This window comes from Rhinichthys klamathensis, unplaced genomic scaffold, assembly GCF_029890125.1.
Source record: "Rhinichthys klamathensis goyatoka isolate OS25496 unplaced genomic scaffold, OSU_Roscu_1.1 h1tg000139l_1, whole genome shotgun sequence".
Taxonomy (NCBI): domain Eukaryota; kingdom Metazoa; phylum Chordata; class Actinopteri; order Cypriniformes; family Leuciscidae; genus Rhinichthys; species Rhinichthys klamathensis.
This window is the reverse complement of record NW_026606674.1, coordinates 2,131,104-2,148,851: the sequence shown is the minus strand read 5'-3', so window position 1 is coordinate 2,148,851 and position 17,748 is coordinate 2,131,104. Positions and strand designations below refer to the sequence as shown.

Genomic DNA, 17,748 nt, shown 5'->3' with positions numbered 1-17,748 from the left:
TGCAGCAGCAGCATATCTTACATGCTCACAGCAGTGTGTCTGTGTAGCAGCTGCAATCATCAACAGTAGACCAAATACATTAACATTGTCATTTTAAATAACACGCTAAAACTATTCCCATAGTTGTTATGATTGAACTATTAATACAAACTATTTTTATAATAAATAAATCATTGATTTTTTTATGTCAGTGACTAATAATACAAAGTTTAAAGTTCTGTCATGAAACTCTAGATGATGCAGGCTGAGAGGTCCTTAACTCAATCTGCTTGCAGTCACATCATTCTATAGGGCACAGCTGATTGGTTCCTGCTGGATCAGTAGCCAATGAGCTCACTGTTCAACCTTAAAAAACTGGTCAGCATTTTCTGTTAGTTGCAGCGTGCTTTCAGAATCCCTCCACCTTCCCCAGCTCCACCTGTATAGATCTGCTATGGGTAATTTATGTATCCTATTTTGCACAGCAGCGTGTTGTGTGTGTATTGGCAGTAGCAAGTCCTGAACTTGCTCTGCAGCAGCAGCAGCAATAACAACAGCTGCAATAACAGCAGCGTAGCGGATCTCTTCCACCAAGACCTTACAAGTAAGTGATGTTATTTGTGACGTTTTTTTGTCTTGGAAACTATTGCTTCCATTTAAGATGAGGAATCCTTTTATCCATAATCTGTTTTTCATTAGGACACTTGACGGGTTACTCGCCGCAGCAGTTTCTGCATGAAAGGTGTCGAGGTGTGTTGTACATTCCATTAGCTTTGCACAGTTCAATTATTGTTTCATTACTGAATATGCAATATCTGCAGTGAAATTAAAGCCGTTATGTTTGTTCCCCCAGCTCGTCAAGTACTAAGCTTTACACCCCCAGCAGCAAATTTACCCTGGCAGCACAATTTGAAAACACTGGAAGTATGTAAAACGTAACGCTAAACTAAGTGTTACATTTAAGTCCAATTCATTAAATGTATGCAATAACTTCAAACATATTTTTACGTCCACTAACATATTTTTGCGTTTTTTTTATACCACTTTATACTTCCACTTCGTGTATACAGAGTACAGACAGTAGCCATCTTTGGAAAACAGTCTCGACTAATCAAACCACGAACGCCATTCATACAGTTCAGAATTTCACTGAACTTCATACAGTTCAGCTCACTTAGCACGTCGTTCGTGGTTTGACTAGTCGAGACTGTTTTCCAAAGATGGCTCCTGTCTGTATACACGAAGTGGACTGTCTTTATAAAATATCTTCTTATTAAACGGTCTGTACACTTACAAAGTTCTCAATGCTTCATTTTGCGTGTAGGGATCCTCATTATGTTACTGTGTTCGTGTGGGGCTATTTTGAGCCTTGTTAGTGGTATTAACTAGCGATTTCTTTTTACTTATTAAATGCCCCCATTACTAGCGTTATACGCTAAACAGTTTTTAGAGATAAAACTCTTTACATTCGATTATCATGAAAACAAATCTCAGAGAACGGTTGACTAGGTAACAATGTTTGGTAACACTTTATTTTAAGGTGCTTGTAATAAGCAGTAATTAACAGTTAATAAGACACTTATAAGACCTTATAAGATGCATATAAGATGCATATAAGCATTAACTACTTCATATAAGGGTTAATTAAAGGTCCAGGCCCTGAAGAGATCAGGGAAACTACTCCCTCTTGGGAAGGTCAATTTTTAAGGGCCTGGGAGTTTGTGTTACCATTTATGTTTGTTCGGCTGTTCTAAAAGTGCAATGTATTGATACTTGAGAAATTTATTATTTAATTTAATTTATTTATTATCATTAGTTAATGCTTATATGCATCTTATATGCATCTTATAAGGTCTTATAAGTGTCTTATTAACTGTTAATTACTGCTTATTACAAGCACCTTAAAATAAAGTGTTACCCAATGTTTTATTAGACCACAGGTTCATTTTGCGCTGGAGTTCTCCTTTAAGTAACTTTTATAAACATGCCCTGAAAAAAAGAAGAAAAAAAACATTAATGAGACAAAATAATGGCACTGACATATTTTAAGATATCAGTGCAAGTTTCAGTTAAAACAGCTCAAACATGCAATTTAATCAGGGACATAGGCTTACGCCTTGTCTGTGAAACCGGGGGATAGAGTAGCTTTAATTATCTTCTGACTATAGCTGAAGATCCTGTTTCAAAGGTATGTTTATCCTGTAAAAAACATTCTGTGAAATGTATTGCAACTCTTAGAAGGGGCAATTTGCATGTTCAAGGTTAGGATTTGATTATCCTGATGTAAAACGCAACTCTGAAGGAAATTGGTTTGCTTTGAAGCACAATTGATCATTTATGCTTTGAATAAAAAACATCAAATTTGTGATTTTGTGAGGAAGCAGAGAAGATTGTACACAGAAAGGCATATTAAGCCATGCTTAAGGCTTGTTGTGTCCTATGAAAATTATTTTAACATTCGACATAAACCATCACTTTGCAAAATTTGCAAACTGAATATTTTAATAAATAATAGTTATCTCTAGAACTACCATGGTTGACCTCAAACAGCTGATAGTACTCGAACGATGAGTTCTTGTAAGGGTAAGCAAGTACCTGTAATCTCAAAGTCAACCATACCACAAGACAAGACTGTTGTCTAGCAGGAAAAGGTCATCCATGTGCACGATCGTCAGCGGCTATGCTAATACTGTGCCAAATGCTTTGAGGTCTTACCCAACAAGAACTTCATAAAGGTCAGGCTATGTCTAGACATCCTCAGCATTTCGCCGTCTTAACCAAATGCCAGCAAAACAAACTAATTTTTGATAAAAATTATGACAACATCAAAACATACAAATAAAAAAGGAAGATGAAAATCGAATTACTATTTGATAATGTAAGACATCTTCACAAAGCAGATAGTCTTCCTGAGCTCAGAGCAGTTTTATAAATCCAAAATTATATAATTTCTTGATTTAAAATAAAATAATGCTATTCTAGTCTTCTGGGATATTGATTGATTGATTGATTGATTGATTGATTGATTGATTGATTGATTGATTGATTGATTGATTGATTGATTGATTGAATGCATGAATCAACCAATCAAGTAATCAACCAACCAACCAATCAATTAATTAATTAATTCATTCATTCATTCATTCGTTCATTAATCAATCAATACTCTGATTCATTATCTAAATTGCTTGAAGGGTTGTCAGGCATTAATTGCCTTTATACTGTAGTAAAAATATTTAGAAGTGCATACACAGTAGCTGAAACTAATGTCAGGGTATACTTTCCTACAGTGATCATCAAGTGGAAGGTCACTCATTTCCCAAGCAAATGTTCAAGGTTTTAAGCACTTACATCTGCATGCACATAAAGAACCACACTTGATTGAAGAGGAGTGACAGAAGTGCTTTTGTTCCTTGTGTTGCTGAAAATGGTAATCATGACTTCAACCCTCAGTCTGTCTGCCCTGGACTGCAATCTCTGAAAGTCTGAACCATAAATCTGTTTGAGGAATATGCTATTGAACTCTGTATGAATTTCATAACTTGACCTAATGGCAAGTTAAAATCTTAAGTGTCTCAGTATACTCAATTATACTTAAGAAACCTCAGTGTACAGTATATACATTGTATTCTTTGTATATTTGCGTTGTTGGTAAACACTGTAATTGCACGCGATAGGTTTATCGTGCTCACGAGATTCGTTTCTCATGAGCACGTGAAAGTCTGTATTTTTTATTTTTGCAAAGGTCCCTTTAGGGGCTCCGTATTAATGCCATTGAACTCATTCTTCATAAATTTGGCTGATCCTTGACGTGATCGCGGGCAGCAGCGCAACGTTGATTCTGTGCTAATTTGATTAATATTTTATGTTTTTTTTTAAATGGTGTATATTTGAGTAGTATATGAGAATCGCAAAAATTATTGACTATATTTTGAGACAAAGGTCTTAATGATTTTCAGTTGTGTTCAAGCTAATTAAAGCAACAGTTTTTCAATAACAGAATAATGTGCAAAATTATGGTATTTGGGGTAAAAGCGCACCTGCTGTTGAGGCTAAAGGCATAATAATGAACTTTTCCATTTGTTGACATGACATGGTTACAATCACATGGTAAATTTCATATTTTAAGTTGGGTGTCCACATTAGATATAATCACCATATTTATAATGAAACACATTTAAAAATATGATATTAATCAAACAATAAAATATTATTTATTGTTACTACTGTAAATCTATATTAAATTATTATGGGATCTCCTTCAATGCTTTCAGAATCCCTACTTTTTAAAATAATTTTATGTATTTTTTTAGAATATATAATTATATTAACAAATTTTAATGGCAGTATATTTTTCCACAAAAAATTATACTTTATTTATTAAAACAAACAGAAAATAATACAAACTTTGCTAAAGTGATTGTGTTGAACAAGAATTAACTTAGACATTGTTAAAACATATTATTTTCGCTAAAATATTTCTATAAATAATGCATGCCTTTTGCCCCATGCTAGTGAGACTTTTACTAAAGGCCCACCTTGCCACCTCATACTGTACATTCATACGATTTTAAACCATTTATTAAACATAATAAACCACTTTTTTATTTTCACACAAACTCTGTTGCTCCTGTGTATGAGGACAGAGTGTTCTTCAGGGTTTTCATTATACTCGTCAAGTAAAATGTTTGTTTTAATCATCCATGTAAAAAAAAGTTATTGTAGCCTTTACAACTTTTACGTTTCAAAACTCTAATTAAGTTTTGTAACTAATTATTAATAATGTTGCTTTGTAGCACACACCATGTCAACCACTGAAAATGGTGGAACATCATTTTGCAAACTGTTTTTCACAAAGGAGAACAAAATCCAGCTTTTTGAAGTAAATAATACATTTCAAGGCCATTAGAAAGACTTTATTAGCTCTGCAGCGTGCAAGCCGCCCTCCTTGTTTATGAGGAGAGAGAGCACATAGTGACTGCGCCACTTTAAACCTTTTCAATATCCCTTCTGTCCTTCATTACTCTTAGAAAAACACTCAAACTGACAGACACCAGGACAAATAAAACACGCACACACGCACACACGCACACACACACACACACACACTCACACTGTTTTTTTCCTGTTCTTGCTAGTCTTGTTAGTTTCTTTTCTCTTTTTTTTTGTTCTTTGTAATCTCTCACCTGCTCCAAGTCCCCTAACACACACCTCTTTTAATCCCCATCCTCGGGTGTTTTCTACTTTTTAACACTTGGTTTAATGTTTGAAAGGTTGAAAAGTATGATTTTTGGCAACTAATTTCACACTTTTCTCCCATCTTGCCCTTCTGAGTGTGAGCGAACAGCTCTAACAAGGAAGGTATAAGTGCACATTCACAGAACCATTCAGGACCTACTGTGCACCCAGCACCAACAGACAAATCCTGGCAAGACAACTAAACCTGCTTAGACAAGTCTTAGACAACATACCCCGAAGACAAAGGTGGATGTCCGCTCTTGGTTTTCTAAAGGCACAGATGTGGCCATATTGCATTTTTATCAAACAATGCAGCTAAGACAACAGCAGTTGGAGCAAACCCTTTAAATCTAAGAGAAAGGTTGCATAAATGATTTTGCATTCTTTTCTGCATTAAAATGTGGAATGGATTTAAACAGGGTAAAAAGTGGTACAGTGAAAGCTTAATGAAATCAATAAAAACACAAAATGGCTGGGAAATGTGAAAAACTGAAGTTTTATGCTTAGACTTCCATGCAGGGGTGCCTCAAACACGCATACGAATGCAAAGACAAATGAAGAGAAAACAGCAATTAAATGCTAAGATTGAAGCCCAGTTTGGCCTGACCAGGTGTTTCTCTGCTGGATGTAAGAATTAAGCGCTCGGATCCATCTTAGAGGTCACTTCCAAAAATCCAATTAGAACTAAGAAAAAAAAAAAAAAAAAAAAAAAAGACTGTTTACCCATCATATAGAAAGCACACAAACATCTAAGACAAATTGTTTAGACAGCAGCAATATCAGCAAGACAAAATCTTGTATCTAGAAATGAAAGTTGTCACATCAGAGTATTTTAAAACACCGAAAGCAGCTATACAATCCTGTCACATGTTGTATCATTACACAGTCTCATCTGCCCCCTGCTTCTCTTGTGTTGATATTGTAATGTAGATCTCAGCTGCCGTAATGGGTTTCACAGACAGATTCACATATGAGAACTAGAACTATTAACATCTGACCTCAATCAGCTCTAATAGCTCTGAAGGCTGAACTGCAGCTATGCAACAGAGCAGCTCAATGACCAATTAAAACAAAAGTAGAAACCTATTACTTTAGTTACAGGGTTCCAAAGGGGACAATCCCTGCTCCCATTGACCTGCAAAGGCCAGAACTGGTATCTTTGTGGTAAAAGTAAATAGACCCCATTTATATACTTAAATGCAGTAAAATCAGAATGAATTGTCCCCTATATGCCACAAAAACAATTCTGCCACCTCTAGCCTCACAAACCGGATGGGTGTTTGTCAAGCAATCAGGAAGTGCTGAGGGAGAGACAGCCAATCATGGAAGGGCTCTGTGAGGAACCATAGGTTATCCGCAAGACGGTCTCTGCAGTGTGAATTGATTTAAGGGTGGACTGGAGGTTAATTAAAAAGGCGAGACAAGGGCAGAGAGAGGAGAGAGAAGGAAGATGTCTGTGTGTGTGTGTGTGTGTGTGTGTGTGTGTGTGTGTGTGACTGACATTATGCTGGCAGGACTATCAGATTGGTTGGCAGTGAGAAGGGTACAAACAGACCTACAAAATATTTGCCCATGCCCATTCTCTGAATGATTCTTTGAAGGCAGAATATTTTGCTTGAAACTCCAGCTGTAGTTAAAAGTGCTTTGATTTGTTTAAAATTCATTTGTATAGGGACACAATAGCATAAAAATAAATAAATAAATATAATTACTCACATAATTATTAGGCTTTTTAATAGAGTTTGGCCTTTTTATGTCAAATTAATTGTTAAACATACATTAGCTTTGATTTTATTTTTTATTTAATTAGTTTGTTTGACAACAAAAACAAAAAAGATGCATTGTAAATATAGCAGTTTACTATAATGTACAATACACACACACACACACACACACACACACACACACGGGTTCTCTATCTTTGTGGGGTCTATCCATAGGCGTAATGTTTTTTATTCTGTACAAACTGTATATTCTCTCCCCTTACACTAACCCTACCCGCAAACCTATCCATCAAACAAAACTTTCTGCATTTTTACATTTTCCCCAAAAAAAAAAAAAAAAAAAAAAAAAAACTAATTTAGTGTGTTTATTAATCCATTTCCTTTGTGAAAACCGCTGCATGGTCCCCACAATGTAGGTGATTTCAGGTTTCACCATCCCTGTGGGGACATTTGGTCCACAATGTAATATAAATCCACACAGACGCAAGCACACACACACACACACACACACACACACACACACACATATATATATATATATATATATATATATATATACATACATACTTATATATACATACTTACACACACTGACACACACACACACACATATATATATATATATATATATACACACACAATTATTCTTTTTACTTTTTAAACCAAAGATGTTATACTTGATCCATGAAAGAATTAACTTTAGATCCTAAAATGTGAGGAAAGTTATAATGAAAGGTTTTTAAGCGCCAAGAGCCACGAGCCAAACTAAATAATATTAATAGACAGAAAAATGTCCCTAATACCCGAAGCCTTTTGCTTGATGGCTTAAGACAGACCTGAATCATTAGCATGCGCTTACTTCCTGCTGTTTTAATGAGTTTCAACAAATGAACTGAAAAATAAAAATGTGTTAAAACCATAACAATCATAATGTATTCTTGTTCAAATGCTTTTTTTGAACGCTTTGTGCCATCATCATTTTAAGAAACAAATCACATATTGTGCAGTGGCACTAAATGATGACAATGTGGGGCCAAGAACACAAGCTTAAGCTCACCTGTTGTGAATCTGATCTCGGTTTGAATGGCCCTCTGCCATCTGGCCTTGTGGAGAGGCGTGTGACAATTTAGATCATGTTGTGTGCACGGGCATTGATTTCAGCAGATAGGATCAATTGAATAAAGCCACTGCCACTTTGTCTTCATTGCAGGAGACCCAGAGGGACAGCTGTGTTTGTGTGTTACTCTACAGTAGAAGCTGCCATTCCCTTTTCCAGCATGTCAGTCAAGCTGAATGTCAACATCTGAATGTGGACGTCTTGTGGTTATTGACTCGGGTATCCTGAGCACACCGGAGCGCAACCTCAGACTTCGATACTTATTACCTGTCAGCCAGCGGCTGCTTTCTTCTTCTATGCTTGATTTCGTTTTATTTGGCCCCTGCGGTCAGCTACTAGACTTCTGTTACCATTCGTCTTTGTTTTCTTCTGCCACTGAACTCTCTGTAGGGTCACTGGATGTGTAAGCCATCTCAGGGCAGAGAGTCTGACGCTGCTGGTGAACAGTGAAAGCTTTTAAGCCAAAGTACTGCAATTAAAGTGCAAATGTGCTGCCAAGAGGGATGCATTTTTATTTAATTATGGATTTCGAAAACATTTTTTGTGGAAAATCATATGCAAATGCCATTTCACAAATAAGGTAGTTAATGTGATGATGACGTAATGAATGTGATTGGGACTATTAAGGGTAAAGTTTAGCATATACTCTAACGCTGTTTTTTTTTTATTCAGTAAGGATGCATTAAATTGATCAAAAGTGACAGTAAAGACTTTAGAGTTTTTACAAAAACGACCGTAAATGCTGTAAATGTACTTTTAAAAAGATCCTGGAAAATCGCTTCACAGTTTCCACAAAAATATTAAGCAGCAAAAATGTTATAATAAGAAATGTTTCTTGAGCATTGAATCAGCATTTTAGAATGAATCCTGAAGGATCATGTGACACTAAAGACTGGAGTAATCCAGCTTTGCCATCACAGGAATAAATTACATTTAAAAACAAAATGTAAACAGAAAACGATTCATTTCAATTGCTATAATATGTTAGAATATTACCGTTTTTACAGTATTTTTGATCAAATAAATTCAGCCATGGTGAGCGTAAGAGACTTTTTTCAAAATCAAAAAAGAAACTATACATAACTTTTTTCCAATTAATATTGGTTTACCAGTGCTTCTTCATCACTGTAAGACACATTTTTTTTCAAAGAATGTTAAAAAATGACTTTATAAATTTTTTCAAGGTCAGTTCATGCATATATATTTTAGACGTTAGGCCATTTTAATAATAAAAAAAAGTTTTCTTTTAAACAAATATCCATGATTTATCGATTCCCGTGTTTTAAAGTGCTGGCTTGTAGCTAATGAGGTTGAGCAAGTCTAACTCTGTAGCCACCAATGAAGACATGAGAAAAAAACAAGACCCTGGTGATGTCAAAAGAATCAAAGCATGTCAAAAGGTATTATGCCGCTTTCCACTTCGCAATTCCCGTAACCCATGCCACCGACCCTGTCTCTGTCAATCTCGCCGGCGGTGGAGCGCTGGCATGTTTCTTCCTGCTGTGCTTGATCATGATGGCAGATCGCTTATGCAACCCATGATGCACGGCCACGCTGCTGCTACTGCTGCTGTCAGCCAGGAAATCAATTTGCCTGGTGTTTCTGCTAACTAGCCCATCATCTTTTAGCCCATCACCACAAGCATTCCTTTTTGTGTTCCGTTCAAAAACCTCTTTTTTGGCTCCCTTCATTTAGATTCAGACTTGATGCTAAAGATTGTTGTGTAGGTGTATATGATTAGCTAAACCCAGACATTTTGATTCTCTTGAACCGTTCGACACATATTTTGTGTGAAAGAGTCACCACAGGTATTAAAGTGTCACCAATCGATCTGGGCAGACCCTGCAGGGCAATGGCATAGATTTGGCCACCTGCTTGCTGACTGACTCAAAACAGGTGAGAGACGCACACAGCAGGTGAGCAAGAGCGTTGCAAGACCAAACACGCAAATAAAAGTCCTCGCTTGAGTTTAGGCATTTAGACATTTATTTGACCCCCAGGCAGAGTATTACTGGCCGTGGTGACCTTTACTTTGTGGCCTGAAGGATAAGATTTTCATCTTTCATTATGTGGCAGCTCTCCGGTGAGATTGAAACCTCTTTTGACGGAAAATAACATGCAGTGTCTGCCCTTTACATGCTGTACTTGTATATTTGCATAGAACTTGTATATTGCTAAGCTCCCTGAATAATCAGAAAATCACTGCATTTTTCCCACTTCAAAAAGTTTTACTTCTAAAAAATGTAGTAATACTTTTGACCAATAAGTAAAAAAAATTATGTACTCACATAAGACAAAACCTTGAGTCATCAGTGGCTTTCATTCCATTCCCTCATTCGGTGGCCGCCATTTTGAGATCACATACTAAAATAAACAAAAAAACACTTAGGACAAAATGTTCCTGAATTATCGTCTTTTAATCACAACAACCTCTTACAGGAAGATAATCAGCTTTTTGTAACTTTTTGTTAAAAGAAATGGCTTAAATGTAAAAAACAAAACAAAACAAAAAAACGTCAAAAAAGTTTTTCAAATATTCTGTAGATATTTTTTCATATTAATTGTTTTTGTTAATTGAAATAAAGCCGAAATAAAATAAAATATAAATATTACATGAAAAAAAGTATAAAACATTGCCTTGGCAGCTTACTGAAATAAAATAAGTTTAAGTTGAACTGCTAAAATTATAAAAAGTAAAACTGAAATAAAAATAGAAAGCTAAAAAGAAATAGTTGGGGGGAAAAACAAATGAGAAAAGCACATTAAATTTCTAAAATTAAAATTAAAACTGAAGTGTTAGTAGATATTAAGCAGACGGTCTACTACTGCTGGTTGACATGTAGTTGCAAAGTTATTTATAGTTAGTAAAATATCTAAAGTGGACTATTGAAATAAAGTGTTACACACAAAAATACTAAATTAACATTTATTTAGGTCAAATCATGATTTAGCCAGCATATTGAGGGTTAGAATTCTTTTTTCTCCACCCCCTCAGTGAAAACGTCTGTTTTACATGATCTTGACATAACACACAGATGATCTGCACGATTCACCAGGTGTGTCGGCACCATTCACAGTCCTGCTCTATTATTCATGTCAGTGTTCCGGAGTATTCGGTGCTCAAGGGGAGAAATCAATTAACCTTTAGGGCGATAGGAGAGACACCGCCCAGCTTGAGAAATGGAAATGAATCCAAAGGTTAGAGGGGTGAAACCCTCTGGCACAGTCACCGTCATGCTCTTTCATGTTTGCATGTGTTTGTGATTCATCTGTGTGACAAAAACAAAAATGAGTATCACAAATCATGCCACTCACTAATTTCTATAATTGCTTTCCCTGTGCCTCATCCACATTGCAACACATCATTAAAAAAAAAAAAAAATCATTCTTTTGGTTTTGATGTTAATATGCAATATGTTTTCTTGTAGGAGCAGAAGCTCTATGCATATTGTTCCTGCACTAGACATAAGGCAGCTTGTAAAGTAAATATCTTGCAGCTCAAAAACACCTTGAAAAGAGGCCCTTTTCTGCTTGGCTGTAATGAATAACATCTGGCTATGGGTCACCGCCACTGTTTTGAATATTAGAGGGTAGCCAAAAGCCAGGAAAAAAGCTGTTTATGATGCAGGATGTATGCAAAAGCAGTTTTGATCCAATAATGAGAGGAACTCGGGGAGAAGGCTGGCTGATGGAGAGTAAAACTCTGCTAGACTTGGCATGATAACAAAGAAAGAATGTGACGAAGTTAAACACAAAAGAAAAGAGACCATGATTGCACTCACCCGAGAATTAATTATTCAATGGCCCCCACAACAGCAAAATGCAGAAAAACAACTTGTCTATGGGGCAGAACCCTCAGAGGTACACCTTTGTACCTTATCTACCTCTAGACTCTAGAGGGTGCATATTAATACCTTAAGGGTGCATTTAGCATTACCTTTAGTATAGCTGATGTACTACTGTGCACACTTTAGGGGTAGATAAGGTACAAGTCTTAGGGTACTGCCCTAGGGACAAGTTGTTGTACACCTAAAAGTATATTTTTTTACTGACAGCTTATTTGGTCACTTTAGCTATTTAATATCTTAATAATAATAAATATGATTTAATATAGCAAACAAACAAATAAATAAATTTGAGCCTGGAATGAAATGCAGAGCTAAACTAACTTGTTGTTTTTATAAAACTCAGCTTTTAAAGTCTGATTTATATAAAGAAAAAAAAATAAGAAAGAAAGATTGAGAGAACATGAAGAACATCAAAACAAGCTCATGTTTCACTTTAAAACAGTACTATTTCTAAAATAATATAATAAATAATAATGAAGTGTTTTAAAATTTTACCATGTCTTGGGTTAATTGGATAGTGGAGTGCAGTGCGATTATTTAATTGTAGTGCTCTACTGTTAGAGAATTTACAGCCAAATTCTTGTTAAACTTTTTGCCTGCAAATGTGTTTAAAAAAAAAAAAAAAATGCCACAGTTTGATATTTCGTTATCCAATCCAATGACAGTCTTAATTTTTTTAGTGTGGTTTAAGTGGTTTAAAGAATGGAGCATTCACTAAACTGCACGTAAAAGCTTCACTTGGGAAGCATTGTCACAGCATTTTCATATTTTAAACATAAAATGGCACTTTTGAACAACAAATGGCTCAAGAAATCCGTTATCCAGCTAGTCCCATTCAGGTTTATTCTGTTCCACTATGGGCTTAAGTGTGTGGAGCTCTTGACATTATGCCGGATTTGAGAGGGCAATCATACTGTGGATAAATCAGATTACTTTTTGGCACTGCTAAAATAAAGATTTGATGCATTGAGTAGATGTATCTATGGGAATGAATACTAGAGCGCTGTATTTCCCCTCTGACTCACTTCAGCCAAAGACATGACCATGGAAAGGGTTGTTTTTAACCACATAATTTGATCATTTTATTCACAGTTTAATGAGAACAGATAAAGTTTGGGTCTTTACATTACTAGTGACACACTGACAGAATTAATAAATGCAATTGATATCCTATGAAGGCCTTTAGCATGTGAATAGCATTGTGACAGTTACTGTAGCCTGTCATAAATGCACATCATTTCATAAGAAAAACCTGACCCTTATTCATGAAACCCACTGAATTTAATTCAACTATCTACATAAGAACATAAGAACATAATTATGAATGAAATGTACAGAAAGTCGTTGCCTTTGTGTTTAAAGGGGCTATACGAATTTTCACGTATTAATCGCTTTTTATAGCCAATGTGTGAACAGCTTGTAAAAAACGAGACCTTCCCCGACTGTTTGTCTGTAGAAGACTGTAGATTGATTTTTACGTAAAGGACTCGGGACGTTTTTGCCAGGAACATCAAAAGGATGTGACATTCACGCACACACATGAGAGACTCTTGTCCGTTCTATGACACATGAAACGAATGCGTTTACAATGTTCAGGATAATGCCGAAATACCTATTCTGCAATGTATCATGCAAAGAAAAGGGATTAATTCAAACTAGTCTCACATAGCCAGATATATAGTCTATAGTCTCAAACAAGTTGCTGGCTGCAATTCCCTTAACGGCCAACAGTGTCGCTTACAACAAGGGATTGTGAATTCTACATATACTATATCCCCTTTAAACTGCTTGTATACAAGGATATGGTCATAAGGTCATGTCACAAAAACACCAATTTCATGCCTCTAAGAGCCCCTCCAAAGAATTGGGCATTGGTAAAACAAATGATACAATGGAAATATGCAATTTAGATGTTTTTGGCATAGTTTTTCAGCAGAATGCATGGCTACTTTTGAATAATCGTCAATAAAGAGAATGCTTTTTGGGCCCTGATGTACAGTTACGACATGCAGGGTCTAACCAGGTCATGCTAACCAGCAAAACTTTGATCTCTTGGCCTGAATAAGGTCCATAAGCTGTTAGCATCTTACTGTAAATTTACTACATTTTTGGCAGATATCTGACAAATAGGAGGTTATACATTATCTTTTGCACAACACTGAGTATTATCTCTTTTAAAAATGGGATTTAGTGTCAAGCCAGGCACTGTAATATGGGCACATAATACAAATATTCATATTTAAGCTGTGAAACCAGGTCAGCTTTCGTAAACTAGCCTTATTATAATGCATCGGCTCTGAGCATAGAACAATTTTCTGACTCACAATCTTTGCCATTTTAAGCATATTCCATGACCCAAATATGATTACTGCGTTATCCGTTAGAGCAATTCATAAACAAGACCCCTTAGAGGGGATGAGGCTGAGAAACAAGAGCTCATAAAATTCAAACTTCATCATCATAATGATTCACAGTGCTGATCCGAACCTCAGAAAACCCTGAATGCCTTTTCATAAAGACTAGATAGTGGACTCTATGAAAAAACAAAATCACTCAGTCCTGTCTACAAATAAATATTGTTATGCCTATTATATAGTAACAAGGTTTGTTGTGTGTTTTATCACATTACGCTGAGTGTCAAGCTCTTGAGTATCCTCTAATCCACTAAATAGTCCAATTAAACCAGCGAGAAACTCACTGTCGCTAGAGGAAAGAGAGCAAACACGCCATGCTAAAGTCTTTTTTGGAGTAGCTATCAGAGGCGATTATTGAAGTCATGCTGGCTGCCTTTTTCATGTTTGCAATTCTCAGTCGACACACACTTTTGCTGTTTCTCAGAATGCTCTTCTATTGCAAAACCTCCCCCATGCTGGAGGTGAAGTTAGAACTTCTATCGTATCAGTTTCTAATCAGTTCTCACAGCAGGTTATTCACCAGACGTTGCATTGAATGCTTTTATGGCAATGATGCAGTCTTTCCTGTACATATCATGATCCATCTCTTAAAGTACCGTATTTTAAATTGATTTTCACTTAATTGGAGTATTTGCTGTTTATCTCTCTGTTTTCGCTAGAAACCACTTATGTGTAGATAAAACATTATTGATTTTGTGAGCCTATGTAGCACACTTTGATTTAAGAGATTAAGGAAATGCAAAAAACAAGGAACCAAAAGAGCAGGTCTAGCGTTAAAAGTTCAGAATAAGCTAAGTTATAAGACAAATATGCATGTATGGAGAAAGTTGTACCAAACAAGTATGGATAAGTCTCTATCCAAGTCAAGTCTCAAGCATGGGGTCCAAATCCAAGTCAAGTCTCAAGTCTTTGAGGGCCAAGTCCAAGTCAAGTCTCAAGTCTATCGGGTCCAAGTCAAGTCTCAAATCTATGGGATCCAAGTCAAGTCTCAAGCATGGGGTCCAAATCCAAGTCAAGTGTCAAGTCTTTGAGGTCCACGTCAGGTATCAAGTATTTGAGGTCCAAGTCCAAGTCAAGTCTCAAGTCTATGGGGTCCAAGTCAAGTCTCAAGTCTATGGGATCCAAGTCAAGTCTCAAGTCCAGGTCAAGTCTAAAGTCTTTGTACTATTTTTAGCAATAGTTATTTCATCTAGTTATGCTCATATTGTCAGTGAGAGACACAGATTCAGTTGCAGGTAACAGAAAAGTTTATTTTGCTCTCAATGAGCCCAGAAAAAATCCAAGTCCAAATAAATGTCCACTGGGCCAGGAGAACACTTCTCAAAAAGAACCAAATACAGCGTCACCAGTGACACAGTGCCCTAGTCAAACTGAGATCCCTGATGAAAGTGATGAGTGTACAGAGAGGGTCTGGGGTGGTGAATCCAAGTCCCAACTGAACAGAGAACGACTGGGCAGGCAGTCAAGGAAACCTGGCCTGGCCTGACTTGGAGTCTGAAACAGCAAGACAAGGCAAGGCCACAGGCGACTGCATGGCAGTACACACAACAAACGGTCTGCAAAAGACTGAACACAAGAGGATCTAAAATAGGGGAGATTAATGAGGGATAAATTAGCAACAAGTGTGACGTGAAATCAATAGATAATTAAGGATAACAAGTGGGAGGGGAAACGCCACAATGACAGCGGAGCACATGGCGAGCTGTCAAAACAAAGCACATGTACTCAAAGACAACAAAGCACACAGACACAGAGAAAAGACAAAAACACAGCAGATCAGACCGAAGTCATGACACATATAGTAACTGTAAATATCAAAACTGATTACTTCTGCTTCAAAATTGTTTAATAAAGCACACAAAGTATTACTTAAATCATTAATTAAAAATTTAAATGTAATCATTAAAAACTATTACTTTCATATATGTGTTATTTTATGATGATTGTGGTTGTTATGATGAATATGTTTGGGTTTGGGTTTTCTTTACTGGAAATACAAAGAAATATATCACAAAAAAAAAAGCTGTAGTCTTTCTCCTTCTGATTTCCTTCTGAACGATTACTGTATGCTCCTTGCACATCTCTATGGCCTCTTTGTATCTGCATGTGCTGTTTCTGCATGAACATGGTGTTCCTGTCAAGGGGCACAGAATGAGAGCGTCCTGTCCTAGACGTTTTCTGACTAACATTGTCTGTAAATTGAAAGCCTGGTCCATTTATCTCCTGTCACCAAAAACCTTCATATTTGACCGGACGCGAGTTCCGAGAAAAAGCGACAGCTGAATACACTGATTGTGGGATCAATATCAGAACCAGATACAATTTCTTTTATGTTGCATTCTGTCTGAGTGAGGTTTGAGAACTTTACCTGAACTGTTGGTACATTCTGAAATGCACCTATAATTTTTTTGTATTGATTTTGTGCTGCTGTGCCACTCTGTCTGACTTGGTAGTGATGTTGTTTTGGTGACCTCCTGGCATCCAGATACAAACATCCGTATAGCAATCGATCAGCCCGACAGCTTATATGACATTTATACAGTGAACCACTAGATATAATATCATGTTTTAATGCACATGTCCAGTCAAAGGTGTGGGCACATTTTTGTAGACTGATATGAAATGTTAATATTTTTTTTTTAAATTGATGAACTCGACTGGATAGTTTTTATGACATTACTATTATTCTAAAATGTAATGGTATATACATAACAGTAATAATAGTAACAGCAATAAAAAAGTGTAGAAGTGTAAAGTTTACAATAAATGTAAATGTACATTTATTGTAAATATGATTTAATTTAATATTTCATGTATTAAAATCTTAATGTTAATATTATTAATATATATATTTTTATTTCATGTAAATATTACATTTACATTAAAATTATACATTAACATGTAATTATTAATATAATAGTTCAGTGTCTTCTTTACAAGAAGATTGTGTAATTAAAGGAGAACTCCGGTGCAAAATAAACCTCGGGTGTAATAACACATTGGTACAGACTAAATCGTTCCCTGAGATTTGTTTTCATGATAATCGAATGTAAAGAGTTTTATCTCTAAAAACAGTTTAGCTTATAACGCTAGTATATTGGGCATCGAGTAAGCAAAAAGAGATCGCTAGTTAATACCATTAACAAGAATCAAATTAGCCCCACACTAACACGGCAGCATAATGAGTGTCCTTACATGCAAACCGAAGCATTGAGAACTTTGTAAGTGTATAGAAAGTTTAATAAGAAGATACTTTACACAGACAGTACAGTTAGCGCATACAGACAGGAGCCATCTTGGAAAACAGTCTCGATCAGTCAAACCACGAACACGGTGATACGTGAGCTGAACTGTGACTTGGAATCTCATATGGTCCGTTGTTTCCGGAAGAAAGCACTGAGCGCATAAGAGAAGCACTGAACGCAACA

General features: G+C 36.1%; 1 protein-coding gene across 1 annotated transcript in view; it reads right to left on the bottom strand.

Annotated features, from left to right (window-relative positions):
* ppfibp1a (PPFIA binding protein 1a) overlaps positions 1-11,303 on the bottom strand; it is a 33,741-nt gene extending 22,438 nt beyond the window's left edge. The window contains exons 1-2 of the mRNA XM_056257570.1: positions 11,201-11,303; positions 10,347-10,422 (exon numbers count right to left, since the gene is read on the bottom strand). The gene's annotated coding sequence lies outside the window, so the exon portion shown is untranslated. The remainder of the gene's footprint in view (positions 1-10,346; positions 10,423-11,200) is intronic.
* Between the last annotated feature and the right edge of the window lie 6,445 nt (positions 11,304-17,748).